Genomic DNA, 19,317 nt, shown 5'->3' with positions numbered 1-19,317 from the left:
CAGGGGTATGGGAATTAATGGGTGTGAATGGGTGTAAAATTCTATATCAAATAAGAGTTTGTGTTCAAGGTCCCTTTCATTCTGGACCAGGTTGGCTCTGTCTCTCATCCCGGTCAGAGTGGACTGTATCAGGTACAAGAGAACTAAATCTTACCACAGAACAGCATGTTCACTCGAGTGCTTTTAAGGTGAACAGTTCACTGAAGCTCTAGTACAACTTTTTGATGTATCTGAAACCAAGGTCAATAATTATAATCCCTTTACCTGTCCATTTGAGGTATTACTGGTGCAGCTGACATCATGAACGTATTTTATGACAACTTCCATAACAGTATCTTATAAATGTATGACAGTAGTACTGTTTTTAGGTCAATAAGTACACATATAAGCAATGGAATCTTACATTACTCTAGTGGATCCTGTAGTGTCTTTTAAATGATTTTAAAATAAGCAAACAGTAATTTACTTTATTATATAGAGAATTATATTTTAATGCTCTGTAATAGGTGAACAAACAATTTCATGCTAACTGAAAAGGTATTTTTCTCCCTTGAAGAATATGTACAAAATCTATTAATATTAATGAGAGGTACACATCAAAGGTGACAGCAAACACACATGTAAATGAATATATTCCCCACTTAATATACAGGGTCTTTAATTTAGAGGACTTCAGATATTTGATGAATAAGAACTGTTTTTTTAGCACTCAATACCTGCTGTACAAACTATCCCAGAAGCTTTTTCTTTCTAGATCCAACTCATATTTTGGTTCCCACAAGGACTTCCTAGTGTATAATTATAGGAGGTTATGAAATGATCATCATAAAAAGTATAATTTTCTCATAACCTTTCCCTAGTCAAATCATTACAAAAAGAAAGGATGTCTTAGGTTCCTTATGTGAACATTACAAAGTGTAGGTAGGAATACTTACTGGGTATGTCTACATGTGCATTAGATCTGAGAGCAGTTTACTCATGAGTAAACTATACATGAGTAAACCATCCAGGGCAGGTTTCCACACATGCAGGGAAGTGGGAACAGATTTTCTGCTAATGGCAGTGAACTGCTTCTGCTTCTTGGGGCCCTGCAATGGGCCCCTGGCATCACCAGAGGAAGCTCTAGGCTCCCCCTGGGTGCTAGCCCAGTGGCTGGCAGGGAGCACCAGACCAGGAGGCAACTTCTGGCTGGGGCTGGGATATTGCACCCTGCCCCTGGGGGGCTGCCTGCTGTCAGGACGGAGACAATGTCCTCCTGCTCCAGCAGCAGGGAGCTCCTGGCCCTAGCTCCCGAAACAGGGACATGGGCTTGGAAAGAGCTGCAGGGGAAGGGAAGGTCCCAGCCTCCTGCCCTGATTTGCCAGTGGGCAGCAGGCAGGTAGCTTGGATGAGGGTGGATCAGGGCAGAGGTCTGGGACCTACCCCACCCCTGCAGTGCTTTGCAAGCCCTGTGCCTTGATCACCTGATTGGTGATCAGGTGGGGTCTGATCAGTGGGGTTCTTCACCAGGACAGGTCCCAGCCCCCACTCCATAATCACAGGGTGAGGGCTGGAAAGCCTGTTCTCCACTCAGCTCCATGAGTGCAGAGCTGGGCAGGGAACAGGCTACCTAGCCCCTGCCAGCAGGGAGCTCCCTGCACCAATTCAATGACCATGGAGCCAGCACAGAGAGATAAGGATCTTCCAACCCAAGCTCCACAGTCTTGGGGCTGGCGCTGGGAGATAAGGATCTCTCAGCACCCAGTTCCAGCCCTGCAGTCACAGAGCTGGAGCTAGGAGATAATTATTTCCCAGCCCACTGCTCCCTGATTGCATTGGCAAAGTGGGAGCTGGAAGATAAGGATCTCACAGACTTCATTCCGTGATCGTGATCTCAGAGTGGGGGGCTTGGAGCTCCCTATTACCAGGACAGGGGGACATAGTCCCCACCCAGGTTCTGGTGGCAGAGACCACCCTGGAGATAGGGAGCAATCTCCTGCTCCCTGGTGGCTGGCTGACTGGGACCAGATTTTTTCCCAACCGTGTGTACATAAGTGCTACTAGACAGCTAGTAATCACAAGTAAATTTTCTATTTGCATTTGCAGGTAGCAAATTTAGTCATGATTAGTAAGGTTTACTTAGTAAACAGAGTAAGTGTATGCACATGTAGACACACATGCTTAATGCATAGTAAACTATACTACTGCACAGTAAAGCATTTCGTGTTGATGTACCCACTGAAGAGCAGGCTGGTTTCTGTTAAAATAGAGTGATGGTGTAGCAAATCCTGTGTCTGTGACTGATTGTGAACAAGTACAGAGAGAGCAAAATGAAAACCCTTGATTTCTTTGGTGTTTCTGGGATTATTGCCACGCAGAACCTTTTAAAGAGTATTAAAAATTAGATCTTTCTTCCCTCACAGGCAGTTTTTAATTGCAGTATTATACTTGGCAATATAACCTGCACGTATTTGAAGAACAATAGTAATCTAATTTTCTCAAACTAATTTTAAATTGAATTGATATATTACTAACATCAGGGTGAAGAATTCTGCTGCATTAGTGTCTAGTTTCAGAGGAAGGGCAGAAATTTCCTTGCCTGTGTTGCTTTTAAGGCACAATCCTACATCTACTAACATTCTAAACCAGCAGGAGACACAAGACATACTGTGACACTGACAGGTGAATTATTTCCTTGTGGTCTACAGAGCCCAAAGGGAGCACAGTTACTGTTCCTCTCCTTGTGGCTACTATAATGACCCCTCATCAGATATCCTGCAGAATTAGTTATTGACACTTACATCTAAGAAAGTCTGATTCAAAAGTTCCTTAAATCAGTAGAAAGAGTATCATTCACTTCATTGTGACTTCATTAGGTTCTAGATCAAGCCCATAGTTCAAGCACCTGGTACTAGAGCTAGCTAAAAAGCAGAGGTTCTGGTTTATAGGGGAAAAAAAAAATCCTAAAAGTTTGGTTTTGGTTGAATGGGGCTTAACATCCCTCGAATAGTACTGGTGACACTGGAAAATGTGTCAGTTTTGCTCTACAAACATAAAGGTTCCTAGACTCTGTTGGTCCAGAGAAACCCTAATGTACGGACTACTTGGGGTAACAGACTTAGATGACTATTCCTGTGATTTCTAGGATCCCCACTGTGGACCCAGAACTGGAATCCTGGAAGTTCTGACAGCTGTAGCTGCAGCTGGAGTTCTGAAAACTTCCAATTCTCCTCTGATGGAGCCAGGACCCAAATGCCTATTAGATCTGGAGCCAGGGAACCTAAAATACTGGGATGTCTGTCACTGAAGCAGTCCACCCAAGTGCATGGCTCCTGAGTTGAAGACCTACCTGTTACACTACATTAGGGTAGGAGAGTCCCTCACTTCTATGATCCCTGTGTCTGGAGCAATCTATTGGTAACGTAGCAGGATTCTGTCAGAATCATAGGAGACACATAGGGGGACTATGGTGGGGGGGCAAATGCCCCCCCCCCCCGCAATTGACCCTTGCCAGCTGGAGAGTGGGGGGATGATGGCTAGTGCCCCCCCTCCCCCCGAGATTGTGGGGGCACTGAGAGAAGTGCTGGTGGTACTTCTAGGTTTGCCTCTGGTATTTCTGGGGGATCGGCTGCTGAGGGACCTGCTCCTCCCTGGTTGGTGATCAGCTGCTGGTGCCCCCCCAGTATCAGAAGGCACCAGTCACCCATGTCAGAACCAAGCCTTGGATTCAGCCTCGTTATTGAACAAACAGACCTGGTTGTTGTCAGAATACCCGCATTCTCTGACAGCCTGGTTTTATGAGAAAATGTATGACCAGCTCTACAGAGTACATCAATATACTCAATAGAGCTAAAAGGAGGATTTTTCTTTCCATCTTGTGCATCCAAGCACAATTAATCACATTTTTCCCCCTAAGTAAGGAGTAAATATATGTGTGTGTGTATGCATGTATGTGTGTGTATATCTATATATCCATCTATATACACACGCACACACACACATATACATACATACATATATATATATATTAATATTATTGTACAATATTTTTTTAAATTGTATAAGTAAGCCTAATTAGTTAATTAATCTATTTTTCATTGGCCAGCACTGTCAGATTTATCAAAACATATTCCAAATTAATCACTGAACGTGTTTCTCAAAAGATCAGAATAAGTCAGGTGAAATTGAATTCACTGGTACTCTGCTAGCTTATCAATAAGATCAATCTGTTCTACATAGAACTCACAAATCACAAAGAATACACAGTTTATGGGGTCAAAAGCACATGGCATCAATACTATTCATGTGCTTGTTTTACTTTAAATCTTTCCACTGGCATTCTTCCATTCTCTGTACCCTCTATTTAAAATTATTTCAAAAGCTCATGGAGTCCTTAGGTAAAGCTGCATGGTTTGCTTTGCACAATTTAGTTTATGAGATTTGTGTGCTAGAACAATAGATTACCATTTTGCCGTAAGAGCATTCTGCAATAAAATTTAACACATATCTTTAACATATTGACTGTCAACTAGAAAGAGATGGTTATAATGTTGAAACTGAATATGGTGAAACAAGGATAAGGATATCATTTTGTTAATGAAACATACATGTTTTATACTGCAACACTAAGTGTCTGTACACATGCTCCAGGAGTGGGGAGGGAGGGTAAATAAAGTGGCTCCCAGAGAGGAGCTCTAATTAAAATGCTACTGTGTCACATGTATTCAGCATTCCATGTTTCTAAAAGGCCAACAGGGTGCTTTAACTAAAGTTTGTTCAATGAGGTTTATGGCCACTGACTTTTGCCATAAAAAAATAAGAGAAACAATGCAGTGATTGCATGGATTTTACTTATCTTTGTGTTCAGTGTCCCATGGGAAAATTCACCCAAAGGGCTCAGAAGAATTCTGAAATGGGATACAATAGTTACTGGATCTACTCAGTAGCTATTTTTGAAGGTATATAGGAAGCTTTGGTTGTGGGCAATTGGTCAGGCAAGTTGCATCCAGTCATCCTCTGATAGTTAAGTGCACAGGCATGGTGCTGTTGGATAAAGAAGTTATTAGTGGTATCAGTTACACTGATGGGCTCAGTGGCTTATTGTTACAAAACTGGGAGGGCTGCACTCTTGCTAGCTAGGGAGTGCTTCAGGGTTAGCTGCCTAGGTCTTGAAATGTTTGGGGAAAGAATTTCTCAGGTTTTGAAGGCAATAAATACTACCACTATATGGTTATTTAAAGATCTATTAACTAAAGGGAGGAACATGTGTGTGTCTTGGCACACTAGGATCTAGAAGTAAATGTTATGTTGGAACCTTACATGTAAAAATAAGAATGAAGAGAAGTCTATATGAGGACCTTACTTTTTAAGGGCATCTATACAAGAGTGCTGAACATCTGCTGCAGCATGTGCTATTTAGCATGCACTGAAGCAGACTTGATTAATTAAGTCTGCTGGGGCATGCTAATTAGCATGGTCCAGCAGCCTCTGCATTGTGTATATTCATCATCCCTGAGCTTCAAAATGGAGGTGAGGGCACTTTAAAGCTCATCAAATGAGCTCTAGTTAAAGTGCCCCTGCCACCATTTTGAAGCACGGAATGCTGAATACATATGATGCTGTGGACACTTTAATTAGAGCTGCTCTTGGAGCTGCTCTAATTAAAGCATCCTCCATTCCACCCCAGAGCATGTGTAAAGATGCCCTTAGTTAATATTTAAAAGCTATTCATAATATCTCAGTTGGTGTTTACTATATCCTCCAAGCTACAATATTAACTGTTTGTATTAATTGCTTCCTTTTAATAAAAAAAGGGTAAAACCTTCTGGTCTTGGGGACTTGAATTTTCTCTCTTATGCTTGAGGTATGAGCTGGCTCTTGTAGCCACAACTATGTTGGAAGTATCCTCTAGAGCATGCTTTTGCTTGTTTTGTCATTGACTGAAAAATGGCCACTCATGCAGTCTTATCTACTTATAAAGAAGATTTATGTGTGCCTGGGTAAGGTTGATCTATCTGCATCTTGTACTTGTTAGGCAGCCCTCCTTCTCTCATGTGGGTTACCGATCCTTGTGTTCCCCACTCCCTACCCCTATTTTGTCTGTGTGTTATGGGTAACTGGTACCTCCTGAGTCAGGGGGGGCACTTGCCCTTCCAGCAAACAGTCAGCGACTGGGGGGGGGTGGGTCCCCCACAGCTGATCATACCAATGTGGAAGTGCCAGCAGCATGCCACTGGTACTTCCAGGCCACAGGGGGACCATGAGGATTGATTCTCCTGGCGCCCTCATTCCCCGGCCAACACTCTCGGAGGGGGCACCAGTGCTCTCGCCTGCTCCCCTGCCCATCGCCTAAGCGGGGAACGCTACTGTCAGGGGGTGCACGTGAACTCTTGTGCACCCCCTATGTGTTGCCACTGCTTTGTGTGTACAAAGATTCTAGGGTCAACCTGGATTAGGTTGACACTTTCCCTTTGAATAAGGCTCATAGAACCTCCTAACTGATTCCTATTTTTTTCCATCATGTCTGGGGTTTGGCTTGAGTCAAAAGACATCCAGTTACTTTATTTTTTGCTTTTTCCTTGACAGAACCTCTCAGTGAGAATGGAACACAGAAGGCTATATACCTAATGACTAAGTCCAGAATTTTAGAAACATTAAAAGTATGATTATTCAGTGTTTGAGGTCCAAGGAGAAAGAAAGACCTCCCATCTTTTAGCCACTTAACTGGGTAGTTAGGGCACTTGGGGCACCTATACATGTGATACACCTTTTCTCTGACATGTGCTAAATAGCACATGTTGGATCAGACTCAATTAATTGAGTCTGCTGTGTGCCTGCCACAGCGTGCTAATTAGTGCACTTCAGCAGCCTCAGCATCATGTGTATTCAGTGTCCCTGTATTTCAAAATGGTGGTGGGGCCACTTTAACTGAAGCTCATTGGCTGAGCTTTAGTTAAAGCACCCCTGCCACTATTTTGAAACATGGGCCACTGAATACATTTGACACTGTGGTCCCTTTAATTAGAGGAGCTCTCAGAGCCACTCTAATTAAACTGCCCCCCTGCCCCACCCCAGAGCACATGTATAGATTGCATTGGGTTTTAAAGCTTCCTTACCCCAAGCTATTTTGAACTTCATCTCCCACTTCCCCACTATGTATTTTAACCACCAAGATATAGGGGATTTTCCTCCATTTTACTTCTTGCAGGTATGCTCATATCTGGTTAATATTTTGGGTGACATACCTGGGTGACCTATTCTGCTACAAGTGGAAATAGAATCTAAATTGTTTGCAATACCAAAAATTGCAGTTACAAAACAATGCAATTGCTATGTTGGTGTGTGGAACAGGGGACCATACCCCTTCTACTGGGAGAAAGTAAGAACAGTGGCAGGAGGAAGGCCTGAAGGGGAGTGTGGCTTACACAGAGATAAGTTGCAAGGCATTGCCTGCTCCTAATTTGGTAAATGATCAACCCCAATTCTGGGAGTAAAAAGGCAGCAGATCTAAGAAAGTAGAACAAGATAGATCCAGAAGAGTTCATGCTCTCCCTTTCCAAGAACCTGAATGCAAAGAACAGTAGGTGCAAATCACATGGTAAAAAGGGCCTTACAGTTCAGCTTACAGGCAGGGGAATGTAAGGATTCTGACTGTGATAAGTAGCAGTGTCTGGGCCCTGTTACCAGGGAGCCACGTAAGGTGACTGGAATGGGGAAAAGAAAAGGTCATTGTGAAGAAACAGGGGAAATAAATGAAACACTCACAACAGGAAAAGGCTCTGAAGAAGACAAGGACACAAGAACAGGAGAAGGGCAGAGATTCCGGAGCAGCTGTTCTGTGAGGATCAAGCGACCGGAGGTGGAGAGGGGTGGGGCCCGGGAGAAATGGACACCAGAAGAGGGCAGAGAAGGAAAAACTCATGAAGAAAGCGGGGAGAAAAATAACCCTATAGGACCAGGCTGTCTAGGGCAGTGAAGAAGACAAGTGGAGCTAATTAAACTGGAAATCACCAATGAAGAATCCTCAAAAGGTAATTCTCTGCAAGAGAGAGAAAGGGGTGGAGGCACCCTTCTCTCATTTGAGGATACTGGGACTGGGGCTTGGTTGTTTTTTATTGTTGGGCTCTGTTGTGAGCCAATTGGGCTCTAGATAAAAGGAAAAGAAAGAAAAGGAGATTGCTAGAAGATGCTGCAAGTCCTTGGGAAGAGAGACTGTGCCCAGATAGTAAATAAAGAAATAAAACCCTGGGTGATAGAAACTGGACTGACTAAAAAGTGTTAGATAAGCAGTAATGCTGTTAAAGTAAAATCATATCCGAGTTGGATTCTGTTTAAGTTGATATTAGTACTTAATTGATATAAACAAGTAACAACAGTCATGCAAACAGCAAGTTGATTATGGATGTAAGTTTGAGTATGGATAAAAGAAGAACATTGTTAATCTAAATGACGTAAGACTATGATTTCAAATTGATGGTCAACATTAGTCACCCTACACAAGAATTACCAGAAAAAAATGCATAACTGAAGAGGATCCTCTTCCCCACTACAGATTGCTAGATTTTTACTGTGGTAGATAACAAATAACACCTCCCGACTTATAACATCATATACTAATCAAGATGTGGCAGGTGAGAGTGGGTAAATACAGTTATTATTCCAGACAGTGCAATCTGAGAAAAGAGAGTCTAGAATATTGCATTAGGTTAGAAACAACCCCCTCACTGTCATATAAACCTAAGCCTAGCAATAGAGGTCACAATAGTTTCGATCCACAGAAGAGAAGAAGCTCTGCTGACAGCCTCAGAAAGATAAGCAGTTTCAGGCTATGTAATCACTTGCTTTTGGGTTTTTGCTAGGTGGAGACTTGGTTTGTGGCTATGGTGGTGGTTGGAGGCCATAGAGGGGTACCAATAAGCCTTTCCTGTTGAGGGCTGCAAACCAAGGGTCCAGTGATGCCAATGAGGATTGTGGGGGTCCAGTTTTGCAGAGTAATGGCTTAAGGGTGACTGAAGTGCAGCTCTCTGCTGTAACTGAGAATGTTTTGCAGGAAACGTTCTGAGTTACAACGATCCTCTGGACCAAACAGAAGTTCACTTTTGGTTCCAAGGGGGAGGGGAATCTAGCTGCTGGTTGGGGCCTGCAGCCAGTTACCCCTCACAATGGCCCTTCCTCTCTCTCAGCCTATCCCCATTTCAGAATGTGAGGGGATAAAGGGATTAGAGGGAGTTCATTTTAGTGGTTCCCCAGCCAGTGCTGGAGTGGGGGTGGGTCTATTGGAGCCCCTTCCACCTCAGGACAGGGAGCTCCATGCAGCAACAGTGTGACGGGCAGCACGACATAAGTTACAGAAGATGCTGTGTTTTGCAACCTCTTCATCTGACTCATCATATAATGAGGGGTCAGATTTTCACCTGATTGGTTATTTTTGAAGCAGTCTGTGGCCATGCACTTTTGTATGGTCATGGCTATAAACCATTTTCTGTGAACATATCAGGCAAAAAATGTCCCTTTTTCCTGCACCCTTTAGCACAGTGGACCAAGTCTAGAGGACTAAGGCTAAACTAGAGTGAGGGTGCTTGGTAGGCTGGGACTAACAGATTAAAGCTGAGATAGTGGGCCAAGTTGGGAGGTGGCCAATTTGGTGACCGAATCACTGAATCCAAATCGAATCAGAGGATCCTTTAATTTCTCCAAATAGAATCGGAGCCCTCTGAATTAATTTGGAGAGATTCAGAAAGATTTGGGGATTAAATGTTTTTTCTACATATCTCTAGGTGGCAGATGACTTGTGAATGCTGTGATGGTGGGCCACATGGTGTGTCCCACAGGAGCATGGGGGGCTCCTCAGTGCGCTTGACACCAGACCCGGAAGTGGACCAGAAGCACTTCCGGTCCACTTCTGGGTCCACCAGAAAGCATGCACAGGGTCCTCCCTGCACCCCCCAGCTCAGTGACTGGTGCCTCCTGGGTCTCGGGGGACATCCAGGGTTCCCCCATGGCTGATTGCTGAGCCAGGGGAGCATGTGGGGCCCCCCCGTGTGCTTCCTGATGGACCTGGAAGTGGCCCGGAAATACTTCCAGGCCACTTCCTGGCTTACCGCCAAGCATCTGGGTGGTCCCCCCACACAGTCCTGTGGGATGCTCCATCCACCCCAGCATCAGTGTTCAAAAGCCATGCCTGGTACCTCAAGGTATGTAGAAAAAACATTTAAAGCTGTGTCTATGTCCGAATTGCTGATTCTCTGAATCAGCATTGAATCTTCAGATTCAGCTGAATCGAATCAGGGACAGTGATCTGAATTGATTAATCAAATCACCGTCCCTGATTTGGGCTAAATGCGAATCCAAATCAAATAGGGCCCACTTCGCACACCCCTAATGGTCATTAGGGGTGCCACAGCCACTGTCCTGGGGCAGGCCTTGTCACAGCATGCAAAGGTGAAATAGGATTTATCCCCTCATGATTACATAAAATCAGTGTACCAGTTGAATGTTTGAATTCATTATAAAGTATTTGGCTGTGTATGCACATTGTGTAACTTGCAGTTTCAGGTCCTTTGGCAGAGATGCTGTTGCATCCCAGAGTGTGAGAGGGTGGTGTGCAGAATGCCAGAGAAAGGGTCTGGAGCACCACAGGATGTTGCTAGCCCCCCTCTAAACTGGTGTCTGGGGCTGGTACCCTGTTTACCCTGCCCTAGTTACAGTACTGTGTATGTATGTCTGTGCATGCATTTTAATTAAAAAATCCTATGCTATTCTTAGTGAGTGTTGCCTGAGTGAAAAACAATGAAGTGCATATTTTATAAGGTGCTAAAATAAATGACTTAAAACAGTGGTGTTTAACCAGCAGCCCATGGGCTGGATCTGGCCCCTGAAGTGACTGGATCCATCCAGCCTGTGGAACTTGGGCTCAGTTGCAAGCAGCTTGACTCAACACACAGTTGCAAGCAGCTTGACCCAACATGTGCACTTCCCTGAGCTGCACCATGCCATGGATCTCTTCTGTAGCCCTCCCTGCTGCTTAATCTAGCCTTCTGTTTCTTCCTCCCTTTTTTCCCTAGGCAGGTGCTGCTTACCATAGTTAGGCTCTCTCCCACCCCTATGGCAAGTGCTGTTTACTTGAAATAAACTCTCATCCTCTTTCCTTCTCTCACTCTGCCATTGCCAGCCAAATCCCTTCTCCCTGTCTCCCTCCCCATCTTCTTGGAAGGGAATTATGACCCATGGTGCAGCTGGATCACAAGCACCCAGCCCTCTGCTCTGCAAATGTGAGCTTTGTTGACTTAGAACATGACTAACATAAAGGAAGAGACAACACTTAGAGTATGAGGGCCATCTTCTGCTTGTTATGGTACCAAGTTGTCTCTGCCATTGCTTGCAATGTAAAAGAAATGCCATAGCCTGATATTGGTAGACATAGTGACAACTCTGGCTTAAATTGTTGTGGAACCTTGGAAAATAAAGCTATTCTTCTGCTAATTCTGGTTAGGTATTTTAAGTAGTTCTGCTATTCTGGAATTAGTAACAGCATGTTTTCTTCTTACTGCTTTTAGGCCTATACTTAGAAATCATTAGCAGATTCAGTTTTTACATAGCCTGTGTTTCCTAATTAGCAATAAGCAGAAACAAATCTGGAAACATCTACACATCATTAAAAAGCAGGTGATGGTCTTTAAAAGATCATAGAGAGGTTGGTGACATGCTAAGTTTTAAGTAATCTCACAAGAGAGCAAAACAGGAAGATCATAATGAAACTACTAATTAGGAGTGCATATTATCTTGCCAGACAAGAAGTTATTTCACAAGACCATTAAACAGAACATGCTGAAAATGGACCCTTATGGAGAAGGGTTGACTTGTAATTTTATTCAAGTGCTTGGTTGAATCCTGATCCTGAGATTTTAAAGTTTCTAGAGAAGGAAGTTTCTAAAGAATTAAGACAAACTCACAAGCTTAGATATTCAAAAGGAGATTGTGGCAGGGCACCTTTGGTGCCTTCCACTTTAAGGGCTTGAGCAGGCTGCAGACCAGCCTGCAAGTGGGAGCCGACTCAATTAGGTCATCACATGGCAGTCAGGAGGTTGCCTGATTTGCGTAGGGCTAGGCAGCTGGGGTATAAGACCAGACCCAAGGAGCAGGGCTGCTAGTTGCAACTGGGGAACTGAAGAAGGAACATCACCCGGCTGGAGTACTGCAGCTCCCAGAACATCTGAAGGTCAGGGTAGGAACTATGGGTCTGGAGGAGGTTCTTGGTTCTGGGTCATGACCTGAAACTGCACCCTGCTGTGGTTGGATGGTGTGGTGGGACTGCTAGTGGTGAAGCTGTCTCCAGGAAATGCCACACCTGTGCTTCCTCAGTGAAAGGAGAGGATGGGGTACTGGAAAGACTGAGCCCCCACTGCCTTGTGGGTACCCTGTGGAGGGGAAAGGATAGGGAAGCACACTGGACAGAAAAGCACAGGACCCAGGTCCACTTGTTGGCTACAAATGTCTAACTCGGGATCCTTAAAATTCTGGTTTATTAGGCGGATTGAAGCACTGTAATGAAGTTAAATCATAAACCTTGGGGCTGGTCATCCCCCCCCCCCACACACACACATGCACACATATGCACACACAAGTAGCAAGCTACAAGAGTCAGGTATACCTATCCTACAAGCGCTGGAGTCTGCCGTTGATGGTCAGTTGAGGCTTCTTTCAGCGTGGTGTTATCTTCCCACATGCACACACATGCATACACACAGTAGCAAGCTATAAGAGTCAGGTATACCTATTCCACAGGCACTGGAGTCTGCCATTGAGGCTTTGTTCAGCGCGGTGTTATCTTCCAGAAAGGGGTAGCCGGCTGGTCCTTCTGGCTGGACAGGTTGGGTGCTGGTCAAGTTGGAGATCAAGAGGGCACCACTGAGGGTCACTTTTTACTGCTTGTTATCTGTCCTTGGCAGACTTTGGTGACTCCCCAGTTTTCAGGTTTGCCCAATCTAGGGGTTGTTGATCCTTGTGGGACTTCCCTCCTCGGTGGCTACTGGATGGCATCTGTCAGCCCCAGGGGTCGTCTGCATGTACGTGCAGGTTTGGGATAGATTTTGAATAGGGCTCTGGGAGCAGTCGATTTGGAGATATTCAGCCCAAAAGTTGGTCCCCGGTGTTGATTAACTCAGGCCAGGGCTTCTAGCCCTTGATCAGTGATGTTTAGAGATTTCCTGGTTGTTACATTGTCTTCTATTGAGTTCTTCCATTGGTTATTCTGCAGTTTCCTTAGGTGTTAATTGCTGTCTGCTGCTACAGTGTTACACATTCAATCACTGATTCACTCCTCTTTCAGGGGCCAGCCTGATACTGGGAAGGGCAGTTTGATTCCTGCCCTTGTTAACGTTGTTACTATGTATAACTTACTTATGAAACTAAACACATTTAGTTGAAAGTTGAAAGGTGAGGAGTATAAAATATAAGCTACAAAAGTAATTCCATGGCGCACAAATAGATAAAAATACCAAAATACAAGGGGAGATACAAAATGCACACATACAAATTTCAAAACACAATTCCTTATCTTACAGTGAAAGAAAGAGGAAGGAAGAAAAGGTAGAATAGGAAAAACATATCCAACTGCAGGCAAAAGGAAAAGTGGCTTTCTGCTATACGCTGAGTGGGGTCTGAGGCAGGGTCCAGGTATGTTGACCAACACCTGTGGGCTGTAGACCAAGCCTGGAGTCCAGGCACATTGACAGACACCTGAGGCCCAAGAGGCATAGGGCCCAGAAGCTCCATTGAGGGGGCAAAGTGGCTGTCAGAGGCCACATAGTAGGGCCGAAGGGGCCTGAAGAACTACACATAGGCTGGCTGGAGCAGAAGCCCCAGTGAGAAGGCATGTGGCCATGGCATGTCTATGGACACCTGAGGCCAAGTTTGGGCCCAAGGCCAAGTGTGGCCCAGTTATGGGGTCTGGAGAGCAGAGTTCCCTCTAAGCTGTGCTGTGTGTGTGGCCGTGCAGCCTTGCTCATGCCACACTTGTAGGCACACCTGCATGGCCATGCATGCAGAGTAGCTTAGAGGAAACACTGCTGGGCCAGTGATTTTGTATACTATCTGTGAGGCATAGGACACGGTGTAGGAATGGTTTGGAGCCGTGTATTATGCTCGTCTCATCAGGGCATTAAATGGGCAGCCTCCCACCTAGAAACAATTTCTCTTCAGTTACAACAAAGGTGTGGCAGAAGAGTCAGGTGGGTGGACTGCCCTAGAGAGATGGGTGGGACAAAGTAAGTGACTGGCCTTGAGATGGCCCCCTGTCACAGAGATCTTTGAAATGCTGACTCTTAAAATTGAAGAATATTAATAAGAAAAATTCTGAAAAGTGGTACCAACAATGGTAGTTGAAGCAATAGATTTTTCCAAAAGACAAAAGTGGAAGTGCTATTTTTTATGTCTAGGACATGTGGGTGATGATTGGAATGTTGACCGAGTTTATTTGACAGTAAAAAGAAACCTATATATTTTCAGAGGTAATCTTTGCATCTTTAATTACAAATTATTTTCCTATATATTATTTTAGGATCAACAACTGTTTTGCTAACATTGGGATAGTGTGACAATCAGATTGCAACAGGCAGAACCCAGTATAGATGTACTCATCACTTTGGACATGCTTTGGGTGTGGCATTCCAGACCAGTCTTAAAAAGATCAGCTACACAATTGTTAAGAGCTTCACACAATTAATTTTCAAAACCACCCAAATCAGTGCTGTATTGCCTGGAAATAACCTATAAAATGTTAAGAACATAAATAGAACTTTGTACACTCTGCATAAGAAGATGGACTCTCCATGCAGTTTCTGAGAATTCTGTGCACAGTGTGTGACTTAGGTGGTTGCAAAAGATGCAATGAAAGATCTTGGAATAAGAGTTCAGATTGCTGACCTAGCAGCTCAATTGGTATGATAAATATTAACCTTCTCTTTGGTACAGAACTCTGTTAAAGAACAAAAGATGGTAGACAATCTGTCCATAACTCTGTAAGGATCAACATTTTCAGCAACAGCAAGTCAATCTCTTGCGAAAATGACAATTCACTTCAGTCTATTCTATCAAATGAAACTTGCAACTTATTTTCAAAGTAAATCCTCCAGAAAGATGCAATGTTGGATACAGTCAGAATGCCAGATCTTCTGAGGAAGAAAAGTAATCAACAGAACTCAAGCAGAGACAGGGTCCAAACAACCCAAATTTAGGAAAGATAGTTTACTAATACATTCCTTTCAGATTAATTACTTAAAAAATATCTAGTATTCAATTAAGATTGAAATTGAAAATCCATAAAATAATTTAAAATCTTGAAATTTGTATAAGTTGCAAAATAACAGAAATTCAAGTTCAAGACATGTTGCAGGCTGAAGGATCTGGTTTTTAACTGTGCTTGACTGATTACTTAGCATAATCTATTGTAAGTCAATTGTAGGTTTACAGAAAGATTGTCAACATCAGTTCAGGAATATGTCACCTCTTTCAGCCAAACTAAATGTCACTTTTTTACAAAATGGCGAAGTTGCTTAAAGAAAACTATTTTGGTTGTACTGTACCCACCAAATGCTGTAAATCAGTACAATTTCACAGTGGTTGTGTCAAAACATGGCTTTAAACCACTGCAGTGTAACTTCACTTTTGAAGTTGCACATTTTTTTTAATAATTATGTAAAATTAATTGTTAAGTGCCTTTACAATAATGAGGCAATCTGAAATTCAATAAAGATAAGTTCAAAGCCCTGAAGTCAAGAAGAGGATATGAAATGAACAAATGCAGGATGGTGAACATTTGGCTTTGCCGAATTATTGCAAAAAGGCTACATTTTAACCAGAGATATGTTACCTTACCCAGATCTTACAATAGGAGGTATTGTAAGTAATCCAAAAAGTTACAGAGGAGCCTTAGTACAGCAGCAGGAATTAAAGATTTAGGAAACATAACCTGTGAAATATTAACAATTTTTTTTTAATATAGAAAAGACAATCATGAGAAGGGGGAATAATGGCATGATAAGAATTTTCCAATATGTTTAGGGCTGTTATAAAAAGGACAGTAACCAACTATTCTCCATGTTCACAGGGGCTAGGACAAAAAGTGATTGCCTTAATTACAGAAATGAAGATTATTAAGTAGGAAAAGTCTTCTATCTCTACGGGTAGTTAAGTGCTAAAACAATGGTTGGAACTATGGAGGTTGTGGAATTCCCTTCACTGGAGATTTTTAAGAATAGGTGATCTAGGTATACTTAATCCTGCCTCAGTCCCAGGAAGTGGATTCAGGGATCTCTAGAGACCTCTTCCTAGCCTGCATTTCTATGACTATGTCCTTCTCATTTACTCTGTGCCCAGCAGGTACTGAATTAAGCAGGGAATTTAGTCCAACATAAATGTTTTCTTTATTAGAGAATTAAACTGAAACTATTAGGTCAGAATCTACCAGCTAATCTACATTTAATTTAATTCTTTGGCCAGTCTACAAGTGGATTTTTCTATGCCCTATTTAGCTCTCTATTGTTTACTTCTGACCTGATTTTAATTAACAAAATGTTTCTTTCAAATCTAGCGCACACACTAAGCATTTCTTTGACACATAAGAATTATGTCACTGTGCATAGTTGTTAGATTTATGATCCAGTGTCATTCTAGCTGACACGGAATAATTTACAACTCACAGTAATATGAATAGGAAACCAAAGCAAGGGCTTGTTTTCTTTAATTATTGAATTGATATAAATTATAATTAACATAGTGTTTAGAATGTAATTACACTGCCATACAATAATTTATTGTGTGTTTAAGCACCATGTCCAATTTCTTCTGTTAAACTCTAACCTGTACATTATAGCTTGGTATTATGAATTTGTAATAACCAATGCTCATTTTACTTTTTTATATTTACCTGAGTATGAGGTCTGGTGTAATTATTTGTGTGACTATTAATCCTATACTGAAAGTATCTATTTTCAGATTTATTTTAATTAACTGGAACCTGCTACTTCAAAAACTAATGGAAACAAACTGAAATTAGGAGTAAACAGGAATTCCAGCAGAGCTATTTCATGCAAAGAATACTAGAAATATGGAATAAATTGCAAAGAGCAGTGATGCAAAAAATATAAATCGATTTATGAGGGAGAAGGGGGAAATTAAAGTTACAGGGACAACGCACAGGGATGAAACGAGAGATTGATAGGCCCAGCATTTTGGGTTAAGTAGCCTGTTTTATTTAGCCATTCCTTATTGACATGTTTCCCCACCTATCTAATCCTGACCTTCATGGCTTTATCATCAAAATCATTTGGTAACTTACAGAAACTCAGACAGGGTCAAGCTCAAGGTCCAAAAGTTCAGGCTAGAGGAGAGATGTTTCATTCCTGGGGCAGACAAGATGGTAGTTGGTGGGTGATTGGTGATCTGTTTACCGGCTGTGCTGACCTAGCATTATCTGTGGAAAGCTTGGAGATTTAGAAAAGGAAATAACTCAGTTACACTGTACAACAAGACAGCTACAGGTCATAGCCATTAGTGGATTACTGAGCTTTTCATTTGACATAGTCCCATGGAGGAAACACCTTTTGCTGATGACAGCAGAATAACGTATCATCTTCCAGATTTCTTAACATGTAGGGCTTACTGTTTAGAGAAGGGATAGTAATAAAACACCCCCCCTCCACACACACACTCCCCCCAAAAATATATATAGCCAAAAACAAAATATCCAATTATCGAGTAGGTCATTTTAAAGCTCTTTTGAGATTTGATGTGGACCTATCCATATCATCTAAGCATCTGCATTAATTGCATATTACTCTCTGAAGACTATCTGTACACTAATTGGTACAAGCATCTAATGGGTATTACTGAACTAGACTGTAGCATCTCTTATACTCCATCTGCACAGAATGGGAAAAAAGCTATGTAGGAAGAGTAGAGAAACTGGAAATTGCCAACTGTACCAGCCCACCATTTGAAGCATTCTGTGACTAGACTGATGGTTTGGTATCAGAGAGGGGAAAACTTTCTATAGTTCTTTACATTAAATTACATTAAAATAACTATACAGTTGGCTTTGAGCAGTGCAAGGATGATATCAGGTGGTCCTTTCTCCCTGAACATCTTCATTTTTACACTGCTAGAAGCTACAAAGTATGTTCAGTAACTGTCTCTCTCATAAAACTGGGGCGACATTGCTAGAATTTTCTTCATCTGAAATAATGATATAACATTTTTTGGCTGATAGAAATTGGTGTTTTGGCTAGTTGAAAATTATAATTGTGCTGTAAATTTTCCTTTGCAAAATTATGCCACTTAAAAAAATAGTTTTCAACTAAAAATCTATTTTGATATTTAAACAGCTGGCTTTCAAAACCTTACTACATTTTCTACTAGTACTAAGTGGGACCTGTAAATAAAAACAAGCCATCTACTCTGGAGGAATCAAGCATCACACATGTCAAAATGAAGGTTTCATGCAAAAAGGGAATGGGAAAAAGAAGAAAAATACACTCACCCAAGAGACGTGGTGAATAAGGGGTGGTTAAAGCAACCAATATTGTGATGAGGGAACATGGGATTGACAGACCCTCATGGATCATTGAGTCCAATCCACAGTTTTACAGTGAAATATATCCTAATCTCAAGTAATATATTTATCAAGTTACTCTAAAAGTTTTTAGGTAGTTTGTACTTACTATTAATACCAGAAGACTGTTTCAGAACCTCACTGCTGTAATGTTAGAAACCCTTTCTCTAATTTCCATTCCAAATTTATTCACGGACAGTTTTTTTCTCCATTTATTCTTCTGACAACATTGTTCTTTAGCTTAAATACGTCTTCTCCCATCTTAATGGGCATGAGAAAGTTTAACTACAAAATGCAAAGATCTTTTTATTTCTCTAGTGTCAGAAACAGTATTTTTACCTATTGTTTTTCTGCTGCCCTATGAACGTTCCTTTTAAGTAAAAATAAGTAGCATTTACAAAGTGCTTACATGTCAACAGTACCTAGCGAACATTAATCCTTATAAACTGTAACACTTCCCTGAATATTATATTGATTTTGTACATGTAGAAACAGGTAAAAATTAAATGACATTTTAAGGGCACACATCAAGGTCATAGTACAGACAGGATTAGACTGTAGGATCTCCCGATTCACAAATTTGTGTTCTCTGCTCCAGGCTACACGATAAATCTTCCAGTGACACAATGACTCATTCTTGCTCAAAGTGGATAGTTTAGTCAAACTAGAATAGATCTTTAATATATTAGATGTTTTGCCTCATAGGAAGACTTCAGAGGCTTATAACTCAC

The sequence above is a fragment of the Alligator mississippiensis genome, chromosome 1 (assembly GCF_030867095.1).
Source record: "Alligator mississippiensis isolate rAllMis1 chromosome 1, rAllMis1, whole genome shotgun sequence".
In the NCBI taxonomy this organism is placed as follows: Eukaryota; Metazoa; Chordata; order Crocodylia; family Alligatoridae; genus Alligator; species Alligator mississippiensis.
This window is presented reverse-complemented; position numbering follows the sequence as displayed.